We start from the raw sequence: 6,542 nt of genomic DNA on the forward strand, positions 1-6,542 counted from the left end.
ACTTGGGGAAGAGGTGCGGACACAGCTTATCAACTTTTTACAAAGGAATGCGGACGTTTTCGCTTGGGCTCTGGCGGACATGCCAGGGATCAATGCCGAAGTTATGGAACACCGTCTGGCTGTTGATCCCGAACACCTACCGATGAAGGAAAAAGTTTGAAGTCATGCATCGAAAAGGCAGATGGCAATAGCTGAAGAAGTTGATAAACTCCTTTCATATCAAGGATGCAACCGTCATCTCTCATTATTCTTTTTAGGTCTCGGATATCTAAAAGTAAGAAGGAATGGGATCTTCTGTGGTACTCAAAAAGTACTGCAGGATACTGTGCATGCTTCGGAGGAAGACATCCATAAAAAAAAAAAAGAAGATGATTATGTGATGTTTATCTAAACAATCAAATATTCTTGGAATTTATTCATTTTCTTTTTCTTAGTATTTTAATGCGTGCATCTAAGCATGACGGTCATTTATCTTTTGATAGATGTCTCCAAAGTATGCACAATATCCTGCGGTACTTTTTGAATACTGTAGAGGATCCGTTCTCAAGCAAGAAAATAATCAAGTTACAAACAATTATCCATGCTGAATGTAGCTGATGCTGGATGCATCTATAGCCAAAATGCAAGCAAAGTCCGTTGATGCAATATGTGAGTCCTGGCTTGCACACCAATCAACCGGGTACATGTGCAGGACATGCGCGTGCCCAAAAATGGACCTCAAGTGATAAAGCTGCCCGAGAAATGCCCCACAATCCAGCCGGCGGTGGTCACTTTGGCAACGACTCAACCCAAAGCCCAAGCAAGCTAATTAAGCACCCGCAAACAATCTGTTGAGTGAGTTTGGTATGCACCGCGTCCCAACCCAATGGACATACAAAATTTCAGTTTTCATTGCACAGCATACCTAGCTAGCTAATTAAACCTTCTTATATACTTCTACCAGCTACGTCCACATTAATCTAATTTGAAGTTTGCGATATGTAAAACTGATTATTTGCTTGGAAAATTAACTACACCGAAGTGCACGCGACTTGTGCTTCCTTAACGAGCACAATTGCTCTGACTTCTCGGCAGATCCTTTATCCAATATAGAACCACTTGTGATGCGAGATGGTGATCATATATATCCTCAAATGTCAGCCAGTTGGACCAGCTTCTTCCCGACATTGTCGCCCCGAAAGAGTCCTGCAAAGGCCGAGGGCACGCTCTCGAGGCCATGTGAGACATCTTCCAGCGACTGCATTCTACCATGGCGGATGTGGTCGGATGTGGCGGATACGAAGTCATGATATATGGAAAGGTGGTCGTAGGCCAGGAAGCCGCGGATGGTGATTCGTTTATAAATTATATCGAGCATGTCAGGGGCCGCTTGCTTCCCTGCATCAGTGTACTGGGAGATGGCACCGCACAGGGCCACTCTTCCGAAGGCATTCATGTTGGCCACTGCGGCTTCCAGCATCTCTGCGCCTACGTTGTCAAAATATATGTCGATCCCGTCAGGGAAGTACCTGTCAAAGACGAGCATCAAGGAATGCGGTGTCATCTCACAAAACTGAGCTACAACCGATCTGCATGCAAACCTTTGTGCGTGTGTTTTTTTTTTTTTTTTCTCTTTTTTTTTTTTTTTGATGGTGTTAATTGGCGGCCTGAAATTTACTTGTGCTTTCTGGTAGAGATAATTAAAATGCTGACCTCTTCAGTGCAGACCTTAGATCAGTTTCTTCTTTGTAGTTGAATGCGTCATCAAATCCCAACTTCTCCTTTAGAAGTTCCACCTAAAATTTCCCAAATGAGTCATCGAAAGTATGAATTTTTAAGGCATGCATGTTTTCGTCTCGTACGCTTAAGCAGGACATCAAAAAGCCACGACGACGATATGGTTTCACTGATAATTCTGGAGACACAGGGGATACTTCCAAATCATTTGACAGAGTTGATCATCATCTAGCAACAAAGCAATCAGTATGATAATGGATCACTCAAGTTGGTGATTCCACAAAAAGATGCCGAAGTTTATGCAATCAGGTGTCTTTGTTTATGAGTTTCGACGGTTGCATGGATATAAGGAGATTTTTTTTTTTTTGGTTGTTGGGAGGGGGGGGTGGGGGAAGGGGGGTGGAGGGGAGTGGGTGGCTGGGGATAAAACATGGATATAGGATTTGGCAAAGCAAGATTACGCGAACAGTGGTTTAATGAAACCCATATAAAAAGCTGGCTCACTAATATGAGATCATATGTAGGGGACTACGTAGTAAGGTCTCCTTTCCTAAAAAATATATTTTGAAAAAGGAAAATTTGAAGGCTTCTAGTCTGTGGTGAGGATGAGACCTTTTTCTTGCTTCCAGCGCAACCGACTACATAGCAACCTGATTGCTTGGCAAATTGGCCAACCAGATGTCCTACGGATCCACATGCTGCTGATACGAACACCTTCTCGCCCTCTTTCGGATCGCAGACTTCGTAGAAGCCGGCGTATGCTGTCAGCCCACTACTCCCTGTAACAGCAGGGATTGATTAATCAGTTCTGATACCATTTTATTTCTGTAATTCATTGCAACAATATATAATTTATGGGGGGAAAAAAAAAAAGGTATAAGAAGCAGCAGCAGCAGCAGAGATGACTGACCTAGGATGCTCACATGGTAAGAGAGTGGGAAATCCATGTTGCTATCGATCTTCGTCAACATGGTTCCTGGCCGGACGGCGTGTACTCCTCCCAACCCAGCAGCCCAACCACCAACTCATCCTTCTTAAACTCCGCGTTGCCCGACGCCACTACCCTCCCCACACCAAACGAATCAATTCTCTGCATGCAGCGCAACGAAAACCAATAACAGAGCCCAAAATTTAAGCCTTCTTTAAGACCTCGAGGGTCTCAAATTAAATTGCACACAAGAGAAACCAATGCAAGTCATGTGTACGAATGGATTTATCTCCGCATCACGTGGTTCCTTTATATATATATATATATATATATATATATTGAAAAAAGGAAAAGAAGAAGAAGAGCAAAAAAAATGGGGGAAAAAAGGGAATGAACTCACCTGGAGGCAAAAAAAATGGGGGGAAAAAGGGAATGAACTCACCTGTCCAGGATGGAGCTGTCTGGCGAAATCCGCTGTTTTCTGTGAAGAGTTATGTACTTTCATGCGATTGATTTGGTATGGATCGATGGAAACGAAGAGATTTTTGACGATTACATCCTCCGATCCTGGGGGGATTGTCAGGGTCAGGGGGGCACTCCTCAACTCGAAGTCGAGCCTGGATGGGAGGCCATGGATATGGTGCTTGACGGTGAGATACCTATTCTCCACCTCCATCGATCTTAATTTTCTGCACTTCCTTTCTAGCGGGTTCGTAAGGCCCGGTGAGCAGGTACATGTGGATAAGCTAAGCGTGGCAGTTTCCCACTTCTTATCATACGTCACCATCATTATATCACCCAAAGTGAAATTCTTTGTGGACCGAGTCGGGTAGAAAATCCGATATGAAGTGCACCTGCTTATTCAATTGATCTATATGATTATATTTTTAATATATATTTAATATTTATAAATTTATTTTTTATTTAAAAATTTTATATGATAAAAATATTTTAATTTTAAAAAAATTATGATATTTATGTCCATATTATAACATCCTGTATTCATAATATATAAGATGTCATAATTTTTTAAAAAATTAAAAATATTTTCATCATTCAAAATTTTCAAACGAAAAAATCGATCTGTAGATATTAAATACACGTTAAAAAATAATTGGATAAAAATACCTCTCTCATATTATGATATTTTAGATCATATTATGACATCTTCAGCCATATTACATCACGAGATGTCATAATTTTTTTCAAAAGATAGAAATATTTTTATCATGCAAAATTTTTAAACAAAAAAAAATCTCTCTGCAGGTATCAAATGCATATTGAAAAGTGATAACTATATAGATCAATCGGATGAGACGGTGTATTTTATGTCAGATTTTCTATACTACCCAAGATGCATAAAAATTTTTTCAATAAATATATTTTTGGAGCATCGAAAAATATTTTTGGGCCTGCCGAAAGTTTTGACAAATGGAGCCTAATTGACATGACAAAGAGTACAGGAAAAATATTTTATTTAATCACATCATTATTTTTATAATGAAGTTAAAAAATGTCAAATGATGTTCGTTGAATAGAATGTCAGGACAAGAGGAATTAACAAGTTCTAGAGGAAAGGTAGCCGGCTCCGCATCTAATTTTCAGGCCAGCCAGAAGAACGCAACTCAAACGGCCTGCATTAAATTTTGTTCCTTTTGTTGTTTGAGGTGGATGATGGAGACTTGCCGCCTAGTTTTGATGTCTTGTGCTCCAAGGGATCCTCCGACCCTTGTGGTTGTAGAGAAGTATCTCAGGTAGCCTTTTCGACCTAGTTTGGACGCAAAATCCTGCATTCTATTGACCCGACGCCAATGGTGGATTTTGCCAAACAATGGACACCTCTCTTTTTTTTTTCTTTTTTTTTTTTTTGAGAAGAAAACAATGGACACCTGTGGTAGCATTGTTTAGCCTTTTTACTAGGATTGAAAAAGGGCAAATTAAACGCAGCTCCCATACAGATCGATGAGCGTTCTTTTGAAGAGGAAGCGACCCTGCCTTTCTCTGCTGCGATTAATAATGTCTTTGGTTTGTATTCCACTAAACCCACGAACCTTTTTCAAAATGTGGAAGAAGATAATTAAGGCGCGGAAGCACCTGGCATGTTCGGCCCAAAAAATAATAATAATAAAGAAAAGGAAAGGAGGGAAAATGGAAAAAAAAAAAAGCACCAAAAAAGTGCGGGTTGCACATGATATTTGCGTGGATCTAAAAGGGTGGTGTTTTGCCGTTTTATGACATCACAAGACCTCCAAGTCGCAGCGTTGGATTCGGTGGGTAGGTGATCAAGATGTAAACAAATTTTGTTTTCTTTTTTGTTATGTAAGCAAAAAGAGATTTATGATGCCTATATATTTACTTGATTAAGATCTAGACGCGAAGGGTTTTGACTTTGGAGACGGCACCATTAAGTCCTCTCTCTCTCTCTCTCTCTCTCTCTCTCTCTCTCTCTCTATATATATATATATATATGTGTGTGTGTGTGTGTGAGAGAGAGAGATTGTGTATCTATGTATGTACATAAAGATATTAATAAAGAAAAAAAGATAAAAAAAAAAATTTACTCATAAAAAATCTATGAGAATACCTACATAGAAATACCATAAATATATATTCCGTCTTGATGACTCCATAAAATTTCTATGCACCTATTGCTCAGATATGGAGTCCAAGAGGGAGGGTGAATTGGGTCTTTTTAAAATTTTTGTAATTGGTGCACTCAAGTAATGTGCTATACATGTTGAGTGGAGTGAATTGATTAGTTAAGCAGATGAAATCAACTACAAATGGTAAGTAAATAAGTATAAGGCACAAAGAATAAATAAAGAGATGCAAGCATAACAAACACAAGAGATTCATAGTGGTTCGATGCCAACTTTACACCTACATTCACTCTCCAAATTCCTACTTGAGAATTCAATCCACTAAAAGATTACAAGATACAATTTATTGAAAAATACCGATCCTTGCTATCCAAGCAAGAACATTTATTTTTCGGATACAAGTCAACCCACAACACTCCGATTTCAGGTTCGGATCAACCTATCCGAGTTTTAGAATCTTCCAAAACTCAAAACTCAAAATATAATATAGCAAGTAAACAGTGTACAGAAATTTCAGCACAACAACCTCTTAAATGAGCACAATAAATGCAATAAAAATATAATACTTAAGGAGAAGAAGCCTTTGCTGAACACCCTCAATTGATTGGCACACTTGAATGCGGCTGGAGAGTGGTTGGTAAGCTGATTGAATACTTTTTTCTTCTCTTTTAGGGATTTTCTTAACTTTCACGGATGTGAGCTTTGAATGCTTGAAACTTAGTTGATTTTCTACCACAAAAGAGCATTTATAACCTCCATTTGGACTTAGAGTATCTTAGTATCGGTTAAGAGCTGTTGGAGTGTGTTTAATGTATATTAAATACATCAAAAACGGACTAAAAACTAGCCATTACGAGATTCATCCAGAATGGGACGTCCCATAGGACGTCTCACTGGCAATGGGATGTCCCATGGGATGCCTCATTTGGCCAGACAAAAAACTGGCTCTTTGTTTTGGTCTCAGAGTCTCAGGGATCATCCCACATGGATTATCTCACTGCGTACCATAAGTCAAAATAGTGCGTGCCGGCTACCCAATGAAAGGGGATGATCCAGATGGGTCGTCCTATTTTGTGCCAACCTAATTTTTCATGCATTTAAGATTTGAAACTCATCAAAATACTTTCAAATACTTTCAAATCAATTTGACACTTCCAAAAAGCTTCAAAAACTTCTTCAATTCACAGAAATTTCAACTTTGGCACACTTGATGGAGCTTTTCGAATTCAATATTTTAGACTATCTGAAACATCAATAAAATATTCTTCAAAAATGAGAAACTCATTAGTAGTCTCCTC

General features: G+C 39.1%; 1 pseudogene; it reads right to left on the reverse strand.

The window, feature by feature from the left end:
• Nucleotides 1–872: 872 nt before the first annotated feature.
• Nucleotides 873–3,371, reverse strand: LOC140856729 (2-alkenal reductase (NADP(+)-dependent)-like; annotated as a pseudogene).
• Nucleotides 3,372–6,542: the final 3,171 nt, after the last annotated feature.

This window comes from Elaeis guineensis, chromosome 3 (assembly GCF_000442705.2).
Source record: "Elaeis guineensis isolate ETL-2024a chromosome 3, EG11, whole genome shotgun sequence".
NCBI lineage: Eukaryota > Viridiplantae > Streptophyta > Magnoliopsida > Arecales > Arecaceae > Elaeis > Elaeis guineensis.